This window comes from Salvelinus alpinus, chromosome 31 (assembly GCF_045679555.1).
Source record: "Salvelinus alpinus chromosome 31, SLU_Salpinus.1, whole genome shotgun sequence".
Classification (NCBI taxonomy): domain Eukaryota; kingdom Metazoa; phylum Chordata; class Actinopteri; order Salmoniformes; family Salmonidae; genus Salvelinus; species Salvelinus alpinus.
In genome coordinates this window covers 7,709,069-7,728,970 of record NC_092116.1, presented here as the reverse complement: position 1 = coordinate 7,728,970, position 19,902 = coordinate 7,709,069, and the positions used below count along the sequence as shown (strand labels likewise).

General features: G+C 48.3%; 1 protein-coding gene across 8 annotated transcripts in view; it reads right to left on the bottom strand.

Annotated features, from left to right (window-relative positions):
* The window catches only part of LOC139561250 (neurexin-2-like), a 1,055,901-nt gene that overhangs the window by 247,549 nt on the left and 788,450 nt on the right, over window positions 1–19,902 (bottom strand). The window lies entirely within an intron of this gene.

The following is a 19,902-nucleotide window of genomic DNA, read 5'->3' as shown; positions in this document are numbered from 1 at the left end:
CCTCAATCCAGAGTCTCTCAGAGCATTCACAGTCAGCCCACTGACACCCCTATCAGATCACAGAAAAATCACAGTCTACTTGGACAGAACATTACTCAATCATGAGCCAAAGGAACTGAATAATATTAAGAAATGCTATGAATGGGAGGAAAGTAGTGTGGAAAGCTACCAAAAAACAATTAGGCAACAACAAATTCAATCAATTTTAGACAATTTCCTGGACAAAACGTGTCACTGTAGTAGTGAAGGTGTAAACTTGCCAGTAGAAAATCTAAACAGTATATTTGAGCTTTATTTGAAATCCTGAGCCTACTCCTTCACTATGGTGAAACACTAAAACAATGCAGAAATACGGAAAAAGAACAAACAGCACGTCAGAAATCAGCTCAATGTAACTGAAGAATCCATTGAAATGGAAAGTGAGTGAGTGAGTGAGTGAGTGAGTGAGTGAGTGAGTGAGTGAGTGAGTGAGTGAGTGAGTGAGTGAGTGAGTGAGAGAGAGAGAGAGAGAGAGAGAGAGAGAGAGAGAGAGAGAGAGAGAGAGAGAGAGAGAGAGAGAGAGAGAGACAGAGAGACAGAGAGAGAGAGAGTTCTGCACTGCTTTACTGATCATGTCGGTTTATTGATCAAGAAAGAGAGAGAGAGAGAGACTGTGTGGGCAAACATTACTTTATTTTTCTATTTCTTCCCCTCTTTCTTTTTTATTTACTTTTTTCGTTCGGTCTCTCTCACACAACATCATCTGGGGATGTTTCTAATTAGCAAAAAACATAAAATACTTTCTCAGTTTGTCTCCACATTACCCCATATGGACACCACTGAGCAGTCATTGCAAGTGAATGACTGAGTAGGGCCAGGAGTTCTGGGGCACTTTTTGAGGCATTGTGCTTCTACCAGTATTTCCAGCATTGTCCACTTGTGTTGCTGCAGGTAGAACATTCTAGGAATTGCTCTGTAATTGACACAGAGGCTGTCTCCAATCAACCAACCAATCAATCAATCAGTGTCTAGTTGTGCGTGTGTATTTGGTGGGGGGGGGGGGGATTGCCTAAACCATGGAAGACTTAGCTCTGCGAATCTTAATCGTACAAATCCTATTATTTGGCAGTGAATACTACTTGTAGATCAGTGATTCTACACCTCACTTTGCTCACTTGATCATCTCCAACAGACTCGCAAAAGAATCGGTCCATGGACAAGTCAAGCATGTTTTTCTCTTTCTTTGAAATGCTACCGGGTGAAAGGAGGGAAGATGGGGGTAGACACACAAGGAGCCGGCTTCATCTCCAGCCAGTGTGGGGCTTCTCTACCAGCAAATTGTCTCTGCGATTGAAAGTCAGTGAGATAAGGGGGAAATAAGGGACTGTGGGGAGTTGGGGTGGGGGGGTGTAGTGACCAAGGAGGGGAGAGCGCAGTGTGTGTGTCTAAAGGGAGTGTGGAGTGGGTGAACCTCCTGACTTTTCTTTTCATTGTACACAAAACCGCCATCATACAGTATGTCATTTAAAGATAGATGATAAATCACAGCACATCAGCTTCCAATCTAAGACCATGAACTAAGCAGCCAGCCTATGGCCGAGTTCCAACTGGCACCTTTTTCCGACATAGTGCACTACTTTTGACCAGAGCCCTATGGGCCCTCATCAAAAGTAGTGTATAGGGTGCCATTTGGAACAAAGCTTATAATATCAGTTAACAGACAAAAGTGTTTCAACCTAAGGTTTGTGTTGTTATAGGGGAGACCCATAGCTCCCTTTCTGAGAGTTGAAACCTAATGTATGTATTGCCCTGTTGTGGAGAGAAACCCATAGCTCCAGCCTCAAGCTCCCTGGTCCTCTGGAGTGATGTTCCAAGTTTCAGCACCAGGCTGTGATGGACAGCTCCCCCAGGCCATGCTGTGTGGTTCTCACCCGCTGCGCAAACACAGGGCCAGACAGGGATAAACAACACTAGGGCCTCCCCACTGAGGATAGCACAGCAGTAGCAACGCTCTGCTATCTGAGTTTCAGCACCATGGTTGGCCGGACAGCTCCACCAACCCTGACAACGCAGGGCCGAGACAGATTACATGTATTTTCCATTAGGCTGGCTGATGCTGCAGCATGGGGGTAAACAGGAAATCTCTCTCGCTCTCTCGTTCTCACTCTCACTCTTTCTTTCACACTCACCCACACACATACAGATACACAAGCACGCACACACACACACACACACACACACTCCCCCCTCTCTCCATCTCCATCCCTCCCTCTATCCCTGTCATTATATGGTGATGACAGGAGATGACAGGCCTTGGCTAACTTTTAATTTGCTGCTACTAGCCATCTCCCTAAAAACTCATGGCTGACTGTCAGGGGATGACATGGTAATTAACAGACCTTCACGACTACACACAGAAGCCTTTTACTGTGGAACTGGACTGGGGGAGGGGGACTGAGGAGAGGGAGGGAGAGAGAGAGAGAGAGAACGAAAGCAAGAAAGAGAGTGGTGGAGAATAGGAGAGAGAGAGAGAGAGAATGTGAGAGAGACCGAGGGAGGGAGAGAGAAAGGGATGAGAGAGAGGGTGTCACGACTTCTGCCGAAGTCGTTGCCTCTCCTTGTCCGGGCGGTGTTCGGCGGTCGACTTCACCGGTCTTCTAGTCATCATCGATCCATTTTTCATTTTCCATTGGTTTTGTCTTGTCTTCCCACACACCTGTTGTTTATCCCATTCATTACCTGTTGTGTATTTAACCCTCTGTTTCCCTTCATGTGTTTGTCAGAGATTGTTCGTTGTCATGTGTTGTGTTAATTGTGTATAGGTGTGCGACGGGTCTTCGTACCCAGATTTGTTTTATATTTTTTCCGTGAGTGTTATGGAGCAGATTACTAGGACTTTAATTAAAGTACTCCATTCTACACTCTATTTGACTCTCCTGCGCCTGACTTCCTCTGCCACTTATACACGCCAGTGTGACAGAATCTCTGACCTAAAAAATGAAGTCAGCAGGAGGAGGCACTTCACTAATGGAGGTTGAGGAACGCGTCCTGGAACACGCGGCGGAGATTGACAGTCTGTGCGCTGCCATGGATCGTATTATGGATCGCTTGGAGAGACAGGGAGCGTGTCCAGTACCTCCACCACCTCCTGGAATTCCTTCGAACGTTTTTTCCCCTCCGGAACAGAACAGGATCCAGTTATCCCTACCCACAGGATACAATGGAGATACTGCCAGCTGCCAGGGTTTTCTCCTAAAACTGAACTTGTATCTGGCCACGGTCTCTCCAGTACCAACAGACCGTGAGAAAAGCTTCGCCCTCATCTCCTGCCTTACCGGGAAAGCCCTGGAGTGGGCCAACGCTGTGTGTGGAGAGGATAAGGCGTTGGACCATTTTGAGGAGCTCATCTGCCATTTCCGGAAGGTATTCGACCACCCATCCGAAGGCAGAGCAGCAGGTGAGCTCCTCTATCATCTGAGGCAGGGGAAGAGGAGTGCTCAGGAGTTCGCGTTGGAGTTTAGGACTTTGGCTGCCGGCGCTGGATGGAGCGACAGGGCCCTGATCGACCACTACCGTTGTAGTCTACGCGAGGACGTCCGTCGGGAGCTGGCCTGTAGAGACACCACCCTCAACTTCGACCAACTGGTGGATATGTCCATCAGGCTGGACAACATGCTGGCTACTCGGGGACGTCTAGATCGGGGTCTGGTTGTTCCATCCTCCCGCACTCTCTCTCCCGAACCTATGGAATTGGGAGGGATGGTGCGCAGGGAGACCGGAGGGGGTACCCGCTCGAGCACCATCTATGATCGCAGAGATCACACTGCTGATCGGTGCCGGGTTGGTTCCTCTGGGAATAGAGAAGGCAGGCAGGGCACTCTGGCATCACCCCAGGTGAGTAGGCACCATACTCATCCAGAGCCCTCTGCTGCACTTATGTTTGTCTCTGTCACCTTTCTGGATTTTTCCCTGCATTCCCAGTATAAGGCGCTAGTAGATTCAGGCGCGGCTGGGAATTTCATTAATAAAAATGTAGCTTATAGTTTAGGGATTCCTATTGTTTCTGTGGATATGCCTTTCCCTATTCATGCCTTAGATAGTCGACCAATAGGGTCAGGGTTTATCAGGGAGGTCACCGCACCTTTGTCTATGATAACGCAGGGGGGTCACAAGGAGAAGATTAGTCTTTTCCTTATTGATTCTCCTGCGTATTCTGTGGTGTTAGGCCTACCCTGGTTAACTACTCATAACCCCACTGTTTCTTGGCCACAGAGGGCTCTCACGGGGTGGTCGCGAGAGTGCTCAGGTAGGTGTGTAGGGGTTTCCGTTGGTGCTACTACGGTGGAAAGTCCAGACCAGGTTTCCACCGTGCGCATTCCCCCAGAATATGCCGATTTGGCACTCGCCTTCTGTAAAAAGAAGGCGACTCAATTACCACCCCATCGACAGGGGGATTGTGCGATAGATCTCCTGGTAGACGCTGCATATCCCAGGAGTCATGTGTATCCTCTGTCGCAAGCGGAGACAGTGGCTATGAATAATTATATCTCTGAATCCCTGCGTCAGGGGTTCATTCAGCCATCCATTTCACCCGCCTCTTCGAGTTTCTTTTTTGTGAAGAAGAAGGATGGCGGTTTACGCCCGTGCATTGATTATCGAGACCTTAATAAAATCACGGTAAAATATAGTTACCCGCTACCTTTGATTAATACAGTAATGGAGTCAATGCGCGGGGCCCGCTTCTTCACAAAATTGGATCTCAGGAGTGCGTACAATCTGGTGCGTATTAGGAAGGGGGATGAGTGGAAGACGGCATTTAGCACCACCTCAGGTCATTATGAGTACCTGGTCATGCCATATGGGTTGATGAATGCTCCATCAGTCTTCCAATCGTTTGTAGATGAGATCTTCAGGGACCTGAATGGGCAGGGTGTAGTGGTGTATATCGATGATATTTTGATATACTCTGCTACACGCGCTGAGCATGTGTCCTTGGTGCGCAGGGTGCTTGGTCGCCTGTTGGAGCATGATTTATATGTCAAGGCTGAGAAATGCTTGTTCTTCCAACAATCTATCTCCTTCCTAGGGCATCAGATTTCCACTTCAGGAGTGGAAATGGAGAGCGACCGCATTACAGCCGTGCGTAATTGGCCGACTCCAACCACGGTAAAGGAGGTGCCGCGTTTTTTAGGGTTTGCCAATTACTACCGGAGATTTATCCGGGGTTTTGGTCAGGTTGCAGCTCCCATTACCTCACTGCTAAAGGGGGGACCGGTGCGCTTGCAGTGGTCGGCCGAGGCGAATAGGGCTTTTGGTAAACTGAAGGCTCTGTTTACCTCGGCGCCTGTGTTGGCTCATCCGGATCCCTCTTTGCCATTCATAGTAGAGGTGGACGCATCCGAAGCTGGGATAGGAGCAGTGCTCTCTCAGCGTTCGGGTGTGCCACCGAAGCTTCGCCCCTGTGCTTTCTTTTCGAAGAAGCTCAGCCCGGCGGAGCGTAACTATGATGTGGGGGACCGAGAGCTGTTAGCTGTCGTAAAAGCCTTGAAGGTGTGGAGGCATTGGCTTGAGGGGGCTAATCACCCTTTTCTCATCTGGACTGACCACCGCAATCTGGAGTACATCCGGCAGGCGAAGAGACTAAATCCTCGCCAGGCAAGGTGGGCCATGTTTTTCACTCGTTTTGTGTTTACGCTTACTTACAGACCAGGCTCCCAGAACGTCAAGGCAGACGCATTGTCTCGGCTGTATGACACAGAGGAGCGACCCATGGATCCCACTCCCATACTCCCAGAGTCGTGTTTGGTGGCGCCAGTAGTGTGGGAGCTGGACGCGGACATTGAGCGGGCGTCACGTGCAGAGCCCTCTCCTCCTGAGTGTCCAGCTGGTCGTCTGTACGTTCCGTCTGCTGTCCGCGACCGATTGATCTATTGGGCTCACACATCACCCTCCTCTGGTCATCCTGGGATAGGTCGGACGATGCGCTGTCTTGATGGGAGGTACTGGTGGCCCACTTTAGCTAAGGACGTGAGGATTTATGTTTCCTCCTGTTCGGTGTGCGCCCAGTGCAAGGCTCCTAGACACCTGCCTAGAGGTAAGCTTTTACCTTTACCCGTTCCTCAACGGCCGTGGTCGCACCTGTCAGTGGATTTTGTGACTGATCTTCCACCTTCACAGGGTTACACCACGATCCTGGTCGTTGTGGATCGGTTCTCTAAGTCCTGTCGTCTTCTCCCTTTGCCCGGTCTCCCTACGGCCTTACAAACTGCGGAGGCTCTGTTTACACATGTTTTCCGGCATTATGGGGTGCCTGAGGATATAGTGTCTGATCGGGGTCCCCAGTTCACGTCAAGGGTCTGGAAGGCGTTCATGGAACGTCTGGGGATCTCGGTTAGTCTTACCTCAGGTTTTCACCCCGAGAGTAATGGGCAGGTGGAGAGAGTTAACCAGGATGTGGGCAGGTTTCTGCGGTCCTATTGCCAGGACCGGCCAGGGGAGTGGGCGAAGTTCGTGCCCTGGGCAGAGATAGCCCAGAACTCGCTACGTCACTCCTCCACTAACCTTACCCCTTTTCAATGTGTATTAGGGTATCAGCCGGTTCTGGCTCCTTGGCATCAGAGTCAGACCGAAGCTCCTGCGGTGGACAATTGGTTTCGGCACGCTGAGGAAACTTGGGAGGCAGCCCACGTCCACCTTCAGCGTGCCATAAGGCGCCAGAAAATTGGCGCAGACCGTCGCCGCAGTGAGGCCCCGGTGTTCGTACCAGGGGACAGGGTCTGGCTCTCGACCCGAAACCTGCCCCTCCGCCTGCTCTGCCGGAAGCTGTGTCCGCGGTTTGTGGGGCCGTTTAAAGTCCTGAGGAGAGTGAACGAGGTATGTTATAGATTACAACTGCCCATTAATTACCGTATTAACCCCTCGTTCCATGTGTCTCTCCTCAGGCCGGTGGTGGCTGGCCCGCTCCAGGAGGCTGAAGTGCGTGAAGTTCCTCCGCCTCCTCTAGACATCGAGGGGGTCCCGGCGTACGCTATTCGATCCATTTTGGATTCGAGACGTCGGGCGAGGGGCCTTCAGTACCTCGTGGACTGGGAGGGGTACGGGCCGGAGGAGAGATGCTGGGTTCCGGTGGAGGACGTTTTAGATCCTTCTATGTTAAAAGAATTCCACCGCCTCCATCCGGATCGCCCTGCACCTCGCCCTCCGGGTCGTCCCCGAGGCCGGTGTCGACGCGCTGCTGGAGCCGCGCGTCAGGGGGGGGGTAATGTCACGACTTCTGCCGAAGTCGTTGCCTCTCCTTGTCCGGGCGGTGTTCGGCGGTCGACTTCACCGGTCTTCTAGTCATCATCGATCCATTTTTCATTTTCCATTGGTTTTGTCTTGTCTTCCCACACACCTGTTGTTTATCCCATTCATTACCTGTTGTGTATTTAACCCTCTGTTTCCCTTCATGTGTTTGTCAGAGATTGTTCGTTGTCATGTGTTGTGTTAATTGTGTATAGGTGTGCGACGGGTCTTCGTACCCAGATTTGTTTTATATTTTTTCCGTGAGTGTTATGGAGCAGATTACTAGGACTTTAATTAAAGTACTCCATTCTACACTCTATTTGACTCTCCTGCGCCTGACTTCCTCTGCCACTTATACACGCCAGTGTGACAGAGGGAGAGAAAAAGGGAAGGAGAGAGAGAGAGAGAGAACAAGAAAAATACACTCTCCTCCATTTAGATTGAAGAAAGACCTACTTCTAAACATTGGATCCTGGCTCTAAACTCTGATGTGTTCAACATCCGAAGACATTCACAGATATTCTCATTTCCAGGTTATTTTATATGCCGACATGTCGCATCACAGTTCGCATTCACGTTGAAAAGTTGCTCGAACGGACTGCTGCTGACATGTTATGGGTCCATAAATCAGGCGCCAAGTATCCCGGAAATATTTAATGTCGGTAACGCAGGTTCGTTCCCGCTATGTTTCATCCATCTGTCTTGATAAAGAGCCGGGGCTTGTGATATATGAGTGGGATATATGCACATTCTGCAGGCTGGGGGAGAGATCAATGGTGCTCAAGGGCTACCCCCCTCTCTGATAGATCACTGACACACTGATCATGAAGCAAGTCAGCAAAGCAGAGCCGCCGCCAAGTGCTAATGCTCATTTGAGCCCCTTTGAGAGCAAGGAAGAGGAGAAACACACACACACACACACACACACACACACACACACACACACACACACACACACACACACACACACACACACACACACACACACACACACACACACACACACACACACACACACACACACACACACACACACACAAAGATGTAGGCCCACACACACACGCACAGCTACACATGCAAGTGTGCACACACACAGAGACACAGGCTCTCACACACACTTGCGAGCGTGTGCAAGCACGCACACACACACACACACACTCACGCACACCCAAACACGCGCCCATATACACACGGAGAGCCAAGGGGAGGCACTCCTCTCAAATGTCAGTACATTATTAGGCAGGATTGATCCGGGAGAAGATCAATGTGAATTCCAATCAGGAGGGATGCGACAGTCGCCTGGCTACCACCGCCATCTTGGATTAGTCAAGCAATGACACGTGTTTTAGCCCGTAGTCAAGATGTCTTTTAGATCCAAGAAACGTCCCCTAAACCTCCTGAAACCAACTGATAATGGCTGGATGCGTCATACATGCTGTACACGTGACGATTCACCCCACAGCACTACAAACTGTTCCAGCCTTTGTGTGTGTGTGTGTGTGCATGCTTGAGTGTGTGTATCAACTCAGATCACAGTATGCTCTTAAACGATGCCTGTGGACTGTTTGGGGGATTGGCGGTGGCAGCTGTTGCATTGCATGGAGCCCCAGGGTTGGACATATGTCACTGTCGTGCCTGTCCCCCTAATTCACCACCAACCTCCCCCTAACTGACCCCTCAGGGGATAGGAACCAACATGGACATGTCAAAGGTCACCAGCCAAGTTAATTGTCGCATTACTAGACTGCTCTATGTTGGGACATGCAGGGAGAGGATGGAGAGGAGAGAGAATGGCCCCAGGACCACAGTGCTATTTCACTGTGTCCGAATGCAGAGTCTGCACAATCTGTGACCTTTTGTGTGGCAGAGTTCCTCTAAGCTTCCTCTCCTCAATATAGGCCTACTTCAGCCCCATTGGTTTATTTAAGAGGCCCAGTCATAGGCGTCTACTCTTGTGTGGTGTTCATTTAACCCCAGAAAACACAAACTGTTAGCCTCATCTCTCTCTCTCTCTCTCCCAGGGCTGCTGCTAGTGCCACTCCATTACAAGTGTTCTCTCTCTCTCTTTCTTTCTCTCTCTCTCTCCCCTGCCAGTCCCCTCCAGCCATCTCTAACAGCCCTGACGAGGAGAGCACATCGTTAGGTAATTGACGGCTACAAAAGCCCATCCACTCCACACCCCACGCACAGATTAACACACGGCCTAATGAGTCCTCTCCACTTCTCTGCCGCTCTCTTTCCTCATTTCGCTTCTACATTTCTTTCTTTATTTTCACTCCACTGTGTTACTTTTACCCAATGTGCTGTCAACGCCGAAGGGTAAGAATTGAGGCAATGCTTATTGCCAATGATTAGACCATTGGATTTGTTATCTTCCATAGACATGCTACATATAATGAACTAGAGATGCACCAATATGACATTTTTAGCCGATACCGATATCCAATATTTTCCTTGCCAAAACAAAATGATGCAGAGAACCGATATACATTTTTTTTGCGGCCTTTATAACATTCTAGTACAGTTAAATAGCTAACACACACACAGAGGTCTAAGGCACTGCATCTCAGCGAAAGAGGCGTCACTACAGTCCCTGGTTCGAATCCAGGCTGTATCACATCCGGCCATGATTGGGAGTCCCATAGGGCGGCTCACAGTTGGCCCAGCTTCGTCCGGTATAGGCCGTAATTGTAAATAAGAATTTGTTCTTAACTGACTTGCTTAGTTAAATAAAGGTTACACACACACACACACACACACACACACACACACACACACACACACACACACACACACACACACACACACACACACACACACACACACACACACACACACACACACACACACACACACACACACACACACACACACAGACCAAAAAGTTATTTTGTTGGCATTTACACATGTCCTCATTACCAGTAAAACATAATCAAAACCTACAGTGGCAAGAAAAATATGTGAACCCTTTGGAATGACCTGGATTTCTGCATAAATTGGTCATCAAATTTGATCTGATCTTCATCTAAGTCACAACAATAAACAAACATAGTGTGCTTAAACTACTAACACACCAATGATTGTATTTTTCTTGTCTATATTGAATACATCATTTAAACATTGTCAGTGTAGGTTGAAAAAGTATGTGAACCCCTAGGCTAATGCCTTCTCCAAAAGCTAATTGGAGTCAGGAGTCAGCTAACCTGGAGTCCAATCAATGAGACGAGATTGGAGATGTTGGTTAGAGCTGCCTTGCCCTATGAAAAACACTCACAAAATGTGAGTTTGCTATTCACAAGAAGCATTGCCTGATGTGAACCATGTCTCGAACAAAAGAGATCTCAGAAGACCTAAGATTAAGAATTGTTGACTTGCATAAAGCTGGAAAGGGTTACAAAAGTATCTCTGAAAGTCTTGATGTTCATCAGTCCATGCTAAGACATGGACTGGTGAACATCAAGGCTTTCAGAGGCCCTGCGGCCTTGTGAATGTTGACCTGTTTAAAGGTCTTAATCACATCGGCTACGGAGAGCATGATCATACAGTCATCCAGAACAGCTGGTGCTCTCATGCATGCTTCAGTGTTGCTTGCCTCGAAGGGCACATAGAAGTAATTTAGCTCATCCGGTAGGCTCGTATTACTGGGCAGCTCGCGGCTGGGCTTACCTTTGTAGTCCGTATTAGTTTGCAAGCCCAGCCACATCCGATGAGCATCAGAGCCGGTGTAGTAGGATATAATCTTAGTCCTGTATTGACACTTTGCCTGTTTGATGGTTCATTGGAGGGCATAGTGGGATTTCTTATAAGCGTCCGGGATAGAGTCCCGCTCCTTGAAAGCGGAAGCTCTACCCTTGAAAGCGGAAGCTCCTTGAAAGCGGAAGCTCTATACTAATCCTTGTTATCCCAAAGTCTGTACTAGTAATTATGTCCCCTACTGATCAATAGGCTGACATCAGTCAATCAGTCAGTCATTAAATGAATTAATCCTTACTCCAGGTGAAAGATCAAGTAGTTGAACAATAACAAGGCACCTGAGGGCAGTAATTAATTCCAAATCGACCACTACCTGTTAACCCCTAGGCACTCTTCTACATCTGAAATGATCGGATAGGTTCAAGTTGTATGGCAATTAATTCACCTTGCCTTCTGATCTGCAAGAGTGCCTAGGGGGTAGGGGCCAGTTTGGAGTTGACCACAACACTGTATAACAGTGATGGATAGCTATTGCTAAATGACTAGTATGGTAGAAATCTGCGGAGTGTACGCCATGGTCATGTGAATGACTCCCTCACGATCACAGACGTTCGTGACACAGTTCTTCCTCGACAAGGCCGGGCACCTCGCCTCCTTGACATATCCAAGGGAGTGTGGATCTATCAAACAAGCACACGCTACCCTTAAAAAACGACCCCAACTCAAAGAAGAGAGTTATAATAAGGCACAGGATAATGAGTTTCTAGGATGGGTTGCGACAGAAGTATTCCCCCGTCTTATCACCTGCTTCTGTCACTCACTAATGAAGTTGCTATTTCCAATTACCGCTCCCCGTTAAGAATAATTATTCGCTCGGCTGTTATTGTGGCTCCCTCAGCGGGGCAAGGCAGCCGAGGCGGGAGGCTCAAAGGAACCCGGAGCCCATCAGATCTTCATTTGTGGATTAGCGGTGTCGTCAAGCTTGGATGACAGCCGTAAAGGTAGAAATACGGATGGCGTGGGTGTGTACATGGAGGCAGATGGCAGGTGTGTGTGTGTACGTGTGTGTCATTGTTTACCTGTGTGTGCTGGTCATGCTCCACACACACCATCTGCATACCAACAATTTGACGGCAGTACAATTATCTTTAATGGCTGTAAAAGCATGGTGATTAGCATGGAGGCTGAATGTCAGTGCTGCGTCTTGGTTGGTGGTGGAAGGTCTAGCTGCTCAGAGGAGAAGGGATAGAAGTGGCCCCTGGAAGAGAATCACTGTGTCCTTGGAATAAAATTAACGTAATGATGCCACATCAATGATGTCCTAAAGAACTCTCAGCAGTCACAGGCAACAACGCACCCCTCCGACGGGACTCTTTCTTATGATGCACTGTAACATGTCACCGTGAGTTACGCAACCATGTGTGTGTGTGTCCATGTGCAGTGCATTCGGGAAAGTATTCGGACCCCTTCCCTTTTTCCACATTTTGTTACGTTACAGCCTTATTCTAAAATATACTTTTTCCTCAATCTACACACAATACCCCATAATGACAAACCTTCCAGAAGGACAACCATCTCTGCAGCACTCCACCAATCAGGCCTTTATGGTAGAGTGGCCAGACGGAAGCCATTCCTCAGTAAAAGGCACATGACAGCCCACTTGGAGTTTGCCAAAAGGCACCTAAAGACTCTCAGACCATGAAAAAACTATATTTTCTGGTCTGATGAAACCAAGATGGAACTCTTTGGCATTCAGAAGCAAAGCGTCACGTCTGAAGAAAACCTGGCACCATCCCTACGGTGAAGCATGGTGGTGGCATCATGCCCTGTGGATGTTTTCAGCAGCAGAGACTGGGAGACTAGTATGGATCGAGGCAAAGATGAACAGAGCAAAGTACAGAGAGATCCTTGATGAAAACCTGCTCCAGAGCTCTCAGGACCTCAGACAGGGACAAATGTTCACCTACCAACAGGACAATGTCCCTAAGCACACAGCCAAGACAATGCAGGAGTGGCTTCGGGACAACTCTCTGAATGTCCTTGAGTGGCCTAGCTAGAGCACGGACTTGAACCCGATCGAACATCTCTGGAGAGACCTGAAAATAGCTGTGCAGCAACGCTCCCCATTCAACCTGCCAGAGCTTGAGAGGATCTGTAGAGAAGAAACGGAGAAACTCCCCAAATACAGGTGTGCCAAGCTTGTAGTGTTATACCCAAGAAGACTCGAGGCTGTAATCGCTGCCAAAGGTGCTTCAACAAAGTACTGAGTAAAGGGTCTGAATACTTATGTAAATGTTTGATTTTACAGGTCTTTTAAACATTTTAAATTAGCAAACATTTCTAATAACCTGTTTCTGCTTTGTCATTATGGGGTATTGTGTATGGATTGATGAGGGAAAAAAACAATTTAATCACTTTTAGAATAAGGCTGTAACCTAACAAAATGTGGAAAAAGTTAAGGGGTCTGAATACTTTCCGAAGGCACTGTACATGTGTGTGTATGTGGCTGTTGTGCACACGTGTGTGTTGTTATATTATCCACCATTCAGCTCAGGCATGTCCTATCAATGTATGTGTGTGTGTGTGTGTGTGTGTGTGTGTGTGTGTGTGTGTGTGTGTGTGTGTGTGTGTGTGTGTGCCTGCATGTGTGTGTGCGTCCCATCAGTATGTGTGCTCCTGCTAAGCATTGGACATTTGTGATCATTACCATGTGTAATCCAAGGTCTGTCCACTCTTATCACACAGAGATGTCACCCTGTGACAACAGACTGCTCAGCAAGTCCCTGACAACAACTAACAGGCACCAAGAATGAGGAGAGAGGAGAGAAGGAAGGAGGGGATGGAAGGAGGGAGAGAGTAGAGGGGGGAGATGGGAAAGAATGGGTTGGATAGAGGGGGAGAAGGAATAGGGGGAATGGAAAGCAGGGTGGGATTGAAGGTAGGATGGAGACCTACAGAGGAAAAAGGAAGGGAAAGTAAAGGAAAAGGAAGAAAGAAAGAAAGAAAGAGAAAGAAAGGGATAAGATTGATATCACAACTGACGATAAAGTGATAGCAATTGATTACACTATTGTTTAACCACAGGTGTAAATACCTTAGAGTTCTAGGTATGATTGACTTTGAGAACTGGATAAGGTGAATACATAGTGTACAGTAAGTCAGTAAGAACACACAGTAGGTTAACTCTCTCCGCTGTTCAAGCTGCCCTTCATTTAGAAGACAAAGAGAGATGGAGAGAGAGAAAGGCGAGGAAGGATGGGAGAGCGGGAGAAAGTGGGTGCGTGGTGATGATACATGAGATGCTATTTCTGTTAACATGCCCCTGATGTTTCTACCTTTCCTGAAGGACGAGAGAAGGAAAGAGAGGGAAAGAGAGTGTGTGTGAGAGAGAGAGAAGTGGTGGGTGGGTAGGTGGAGTGAGACGAGCGCGCAAAGGAGAAAAGTAGGGGACAGAGCGATCCATAAAGTATATTAATTAGCTGGAAAAATAGGAAGTAGTGAGTCAGAAGGAACTTGGTGACCCTGTTGTTGACGTGCTGTTGCCTTTACTGTGACACAACTGTCATAAACAGAATTCTAATGAGAATACCATACCATACCATACCAACTGGTGCCGGAGGATCTCAGCCAAGAACCAGGAATAGAATATTATATCATATTTCGAATCATACCAATTAGTCTTGCATGGGGAAAATGTTGGACTCACTGTAGAAAAACATTATGCATCAGAAAACAATCTATATTCTTACTGGACAAGTTTAGGAAGTGCCACCCCGTTTCAAAACATTTCAAAATGTTTCCTGAACACGACCCAGGTTTCTCCCCCTCCTTCCTTCATTATCGACAACCTCTTCCATGCCTACAGAACAAAAGCCTTGGAAAAGTATTTTCATTGAGGGGTCTGTTCCATCTGTGGCTGGATGGTGGATGTTTGAAAGACCATTGCTTCCTTCACTGTGACAAATATCGGTGTTGTGGGCTGACACGGCTGCTGCCCAATTAATTCCTATCTCTTAATTCTGGCACCTCATCTGGCTGCCGGGCGGGTCGATACCAACAGGCATTCTGCCCCCGCAAGAGGCACACCAGACAGATGATGAAGGGAAGGAGAGAAAGGAGAGCAGGGGGACACAGGCTGGTCAGTCTCCTCGGTGCTCAGTTGTGACCAGTCTTGATCACTCAAGTAGTCAGCATGTCACGCATCAGGCAGCACACCCACTTTCTACCCAGGCTCTCATTGATTGGAGGAGACATTCATTTTGATTTAATGAGGCAAGTCAGTTAAGAACAAATTCGGCTTGGGTTAAATGCCTTGTTCAGGGGCAGAACGACAGATTTTTACCTCGTCAGCTCGGGGATTCGATCTAGCAACCTTTCGGTTACTGGCCCGACACTCTAACCAGTAGGCTACCTGCCGCCCCAGACATAATGCCACGCATGTGGACAAGAGCTGAAGACACAACACTGCAACAACTAGAGTGCAGGGGGGGGGATTCCTGTCTTGAGACAACAACAGCTTAGCACCTCCCCTAAAGTGACAAGGCAAACAGATCAGTTTGCCTCTATTGGTCTACATATGACGACAGCAGTCCTACAAGACCTCAGCTAAACAACTCTGACACTGCAAGTGGACCACGGCATTTCCCACAGGCAGCTGTACTCGCGTTGTAACGCTCCGTAGTGGTGCGTTCTACAATTCCACAGCTTGACGTAGGCGAAATCACAGCCACACTCCGCCATTCTCGTTTCCAATTTCACACACGGGCAGACACTTAAATCCCGCGCTCTCGGGGTAACGTCGCCGTCGCCCTTGCCTCTTGGCGGCTTCGACGAGAGAACAGAATGACTTTCAACGTGGCACCGTCATAGGATGCCACCTTTCCAACAAGTCAGTTCATCAAATTTCTGCCCTGCTAGAGCTGCCCCGGCCAACTATAAGTGCTTTTATTGTGAAGTGGAAACGTCTAGGAGCAACAACGTCTCAGCCACAAAGTGGCAGGCCACACAAGCTCACAGAACAGGACCGCCGAGTGTAAAAATAGTCTGTCCTCGGTTACAACACTCACTACCGACGTCAGCACAAGAACTGTTCGTCGGGAGATTCATGAAATGGGTTTCCATGAACGAGCAGCCGCACACAAGCCTAAAATCACCTTTCGCAATGCCAAGCGTCGGCTGGAGTGGTGTAAAGCTCGCCGCCATTGGACTCTGGAGCAGTGGAAACACGATCTCTGGAGTGATGAATCACACTTCACCATCTGGCAGTCAGACGGACGAATCTGGGTTTGGCGGATGCCAGGAGAATGCTACTTGCCCGAATGTATAGTGCCAACTGTAAAGTTTGGTGGAGGAGGAATAATGGTCTGGGGCTATTTTTCATGGTTTGGGCTAGGCCCTTTAGTTCCAGTGAAGGGAAATCTTAACGCTACAGCATACAATGCCATTCTAGACGATTCTGTGCTTCCAACTTTGTGGCAACAGTTTGGGGAAGGCCCTTTCCTGTTTCAGCATGACAATTCCCCCATGCACAAAGCAAGGTCCATGCAGAAATGATTCAATCAAACAGCTTTGGGATGAATTGGAACACCGACTGCGAGCCAGGCCTAATCGCACAACATCAGTGCCCGACCTCACTAATGTTATTGTGGCTGAATGGAAGCATGTACCTGCAGCAATGTTCCAACATCTAGTGGAAAGCCTTCTCAGAAGACTGGAGGCTGTTATAGCAGCGAAGGGGGGTATGTCCTTATCTCTGCAGAGATGGCAGGATGTCTCGGTGAATGTCAGACACCGTGTAGCCCATACAGCAGTTCCTCCATTATGCTCGCTCTGAAGTGCCACTCTTTTAGCTTCCTCCTGTCTCTGGTAATCCAGCTGGCTTGCCAGTACCTGTATGTAAGGTAAGGCTTTCACCCCTTGTACCGGATATCCTTCTCATCAAGGGATATGTGAACGCAATACTCACTTAAACTGGTGAGCACCTCAGTTAGAGGTAACTAATGACCCAGTCGATACTAGTAAACAGTGTAGGCAACGCTAGCAAACTGCACAGCCAATAAAATCGAAGCATGAGGAAATAGTAAAGGCTCTACAACTATGGCCAAGTACATTTTACTACTGCCCCTCTAGGCTGATATATAATGGTCTGGAGTTGGGGTTTGCCCTAGTGAAAAAAGTGTGTGTGTGTGTTTGTTCATGTGTGTGCCCCGCAGCAGGCAATAGCTGCTCTCAGCCTGTAAATTACAGGTCTGGATTAGAATACAAAGCACACCTTGCACAACCTCAGAATCCTGAGAGGGCTGCTTCACCACCAAACACACACACACACACACACACACACACACACACACACACACACACACACACACACACACACACACACACACACACACACACACACACACACACACACACACACACACACACACACACACACACACACACACACACACACACACACACACACACACACACACACACACACACACACACACACACACACTCCCCCATCTTCAGGAAATGGATGGCCTCGTTGTGGGAAGCTTCGCTCTGCTTTCTGTTAATGGAGGCCAGGAAGCCTGTACTTAGTATTTTCGCCAACATCCTGCACCTCAAAATCAATGACCTATTGACTCGCCGCCTCTCCACCCTCTGCACTCCACTGCTAGCCACTTCCCTTCGCTGGCTTATTTGCTTAATTTGTGGTTTTATTACTCTGAAATCGCCATCTCTGCAGAGAGGGATGTGATAGTGGAGCTTACTCAGCTCAGGGATAAAAGCAAAGCAGGGTTTGGATTGGATCTCCGGTTGTCTCCGTGTCCTTAATTCACTCATGTCAGGCCTTGGAGGCGTTCTCTGTTCCAACGCCAGGCTCCAGTGACGCAAACGACTGCTTCGTTACACTATCATTACTTTCCCATCGAATATGACAGGCAAGTTGTTCGATAAAGTTATGAAACTGTAATTGAAGGTGATGTAGAATAAATTGTATGTGTGTGTGGCTGGGTGTGTGTGGCTGGGTGTGTGTGTGTGTGGTTGTGTGTGTGTGTGTTTGTGGCTGGGTGTGTGTGTGGCTGGGTGTGTGTGTGGTTGGGTGTGGCTGTGTGTGTGTGGCTAGGTGTGTGTGTGGCTGGGTGTGTGTGGCTGGTTGTGTGTGTGGTTGTGTGTGTGTGTGTTGCTGGGTGTGTGTGTGTGTGTGTGGCTGTGTGTGCGTGTTCTGTACCTCTATCTATTGTCCTAGTGTGTGGGAGAGGGAGGCATTATATGTTCATTTCCTGTTTCAAAGTTTATTCGTCACGTACACAGAATACAACAGGTGTAAAACAGTACAGTGTCATTCTTACCTTGAGCGCTCTTTACAACAATGCAGTAATAACACTAATAACAATAAACAACGTCAGCACCCCCATCCCTAAACACCTTCCTGCGGCCATGAACATATGAGTTTCAGTTGGGTAGCAGAGAGCAAACCTCACACAGCAGCGGTACTAGCTCTCGCCTAGCGAAAGCCTCCCCGCCTCCCACATCCCCAACAGAAAGAGGTCACAGAAAGTGCCCCTTGAGTACATCATTGACTCCAACGGCTAATCCGGACATTTGTGCTCCACCTCCCTATCTATTTACCTCTCTATTCCCTCTCTCCATTCCTTCTCCTCCTCCCTGTCCCCGGCGCCTACGCTCTGTCAGCCACAAAAGCACTAATGTTCCAATGTTCTCACTTTAAAATAAAATGATACATGCGTCAAAGGACGAGGCGACAATACTACACACAAAGCCTACAGATGTATTCTGTTGTCTTCCGATACTATACTGTTACATTTTTCTCGCCCCATTTCCGAGTGCTTTTGTGTGCACAATAACTCCCACGTGAGACGTCGGCTGTGTTGGCATTTGTATGCTAGGAGGACATATTGTAGGCTGCACCAAGTGCGGTAGTCCATTAGCACAAATGGCCACCGCAGCGTTTCACAGCTACTGCTGCTCCCTTGACTACATTACCGACTGCGCTGATTCTCATTATCAAAGTAGCTGATTCTCATTACCGACTGATTCTCATTATCAAAGTAGCTGATTCTCATTACCGAAGTAGCTGATTGTCATCATTGACGGAACTGATCATCATTACCGAAGATGCTGATCTTCGTTCCCGACAGAGCTGATCTTCATTACCGGCGGAGCTGATGGGCACTGCGGAATGCGGTCGCTAAGCAGCCTAGCTCGCTGCTGTCAGGTACAGTAGAAGGAGAGCGAGGCTACCTGATTACATTATGCTTGAATCCAGTTGCAGGTATTAGCCTTTCGTCTCGTGCTCACTCAAACCTACAGGGGTAGTCTGGTCTGGAAGTGGCCATATCATAATGAATAGGGCCAGGAGGATGGTCAGGTAAAACTCCTAACCCATGCTCTGAACGCGTTCATGGTGTTGAAGTCAGCCAAAATGGCCCACGGCAGAGCTCTTAAAACTAGGGCCTTAGAAAAGTACTTTCCTCCTTCTGTTGGCTGAACCCATGAAAGGGGAACTCATGTGTGTCTGTAGCCAGAAGGAAGAGGAGTACACTAAATAATGCAGCTGTACAGCATCTAGCACGCCAGTGGCTGGAGTTAAAGGGGGGCTTTTCCTAGAACTGTTGCTTTAACATCAATTATGGATTTCTTCAATCAGACCTGATCCGGTCCAGGGCAGGGCCACAAAAATGACACCCTGTAAATAAGAGAAGAATCTAGAAGATGAGAGAGTGGGTGAGGTGGGAGGAGAGGAGGGGTGGAGCGACAGTGGTTGACTGGGCTGACACAGGGGAAGAGGAGCTTCAATGTCAGAAGATACCTCAGCAGTGTAAAAGGACATCTCATACATGTCACCAGACGGTCCAAGCCTGCTGAGCTAAATCCTGTTCTTCAGATCTCATGCAAAGTTCCTTTTCACACGGTTCGCCCAACCACCTCTGT